This window comes from Lolium rigidum, chromosome 5, assembly GCF_022539505.1.
Source record: "Lolium rigidum isolate FL_2022 chromosome 5, APGP_CSIRO_Lrig_0.1, whole genome shotgun sequence".
In the NCBI taxonomy this organism is placed as follows: domain Eukaryota; kingdom Viridiplantae; phylum Streptophyta; class Magnoliopsida; order Poales; family Poaceae; genus Lolium; species Lolium rigidum.
In genome coordinates this window covers 93,892,373-93,894,023 of record NC_061512.1, presented here as the reverse complement: position 1 = coordinate 93,894,023, position 1,651 = coordinate 93,892,373, and positions in this window count along the sequence as shown.

Here is a 1,651-nt window from a genome sequence, read left to right as displayed (position 1 = left end):
CATGCAGGCGGGCCCCGCCTGGGCTGTTTGAAGCGGCCGGTCTCCCGCGCGTTCGGTTTCCGATCTGGGCCAACCCAGCACGGTGCTGGCCGGATCCGTCGATCTGACCCGTTCCCCTTTCGTTTTTATTTTCTGTGTTATATTCCTGCTGATAGTGATACTTAGCTATAAAATCTACAAACAATTCAGTGATGCTACAAATTTGATGATTCAAATTTCTCTGAGCTGCTAAACAAAATACAAACCACCTAGGCTTGCATGCATGTGTTTTACTGTTAGAGTTATTTGTTAGTATTTAATATTCTGAAATGGTGCTTTTGTGGTAGTTATTTAATTGTGAGAGTTAGGTAGATCCTTTTTGTATTAAACCAATTTTGTTGGATTGTGTTACTGCATAGCTTCATTTTGGCATATATTTTGCATGCAGGAGCTTCCTGGTTTTTGCATTGTTAAATAGTTAGATATGACCAGTAAGGTCTTCTGTGATTTTTATTTTGAAAAATAAAACAGTTTTTGAAACAAACCCAAATCCCGGTGATAGGTATTACCTTAGGCTACTAGTGTGCCAAAGGAAACATTTTTGTGAGATTTATTTAATTTCTGGGGATTTTATAATCAAAATAGGGTACCTTTTCAGTATAAAAATTGTGACAATTATTTTATAGCTCAGAAAAATGCCAAACCAATTTTGGTGGATTGAATTTTTTAGTAGCTATCCGTTGGTATGCTTGTTACTGGATTTTTATGCTCTGATCTTTGTGTGCCTTGAAAGTGGATTGAGTTAGTTTATGCATTATTAAAATGTTTTAAAATATTTAAAATCTTATTCGTGTTTGATTCCAGTGCATGTGTGTTCCCAATGTTAGTAGCCTCCTGTAGATATGCTGCATGTATTTTTGTGAACCACTGAAAGATTTAGGCCAATTATTTGATCCCTAAGTCATTTCTGATTTTATAAAAATCATAACTACTGTTTTAGAAACCAAAATTGAGTGAATCCAATTTCTATAGCTTAATAATGTCAAGCTTTACTCTGTGTGATTTTTCCAAAATTTTGTGTGCATTATTCTGGAGTGGCTTGATAATTTGATGCTAGTGCTTATTTTACCCATAGGGAAATTGGGTTGTTTGTGTTTAAAATATTTTTTTTGTAATGAACTTTGGCACCATACCCTTTTTGGTGGTTTCCAAGATTCATTACCTACCAGTACTTGTGCGGATTATATCTTGGTGTGAGCTAGAGCCTTTTTAGCTGATAGCGGTTATGTTAAGGTCTTTTCGAGTAGAGGTAAAATTAGTCCCTTTATAAATAAAATGGCCATATGGCCCTAGGTGCTATTTAATTGGTGTGTTTAGTATCTTTGAGTGAATGGTGCTACTTTATTTGTATGTGTGTGTTTCATGCTATGGCTATGAGTTGATTGCCTTTCTTTTTATTTTGCGACGATAGAATGCGAACGCTATCGGAGAGGAAGGAGAGGATCTTGGTGATGATGTCGAAGAGAAAGGAAGAGCAGATGATTTGTGAAGATGAAGTCCAGGGACAAATAGCCAACCAAGGCAAGCCACCTCTTGATGCATCTCTGATCCTATATATCTTGCTCTTGCATTATTACAGGTTTTATAAAGTGCATGTCTTTTATTTATTATG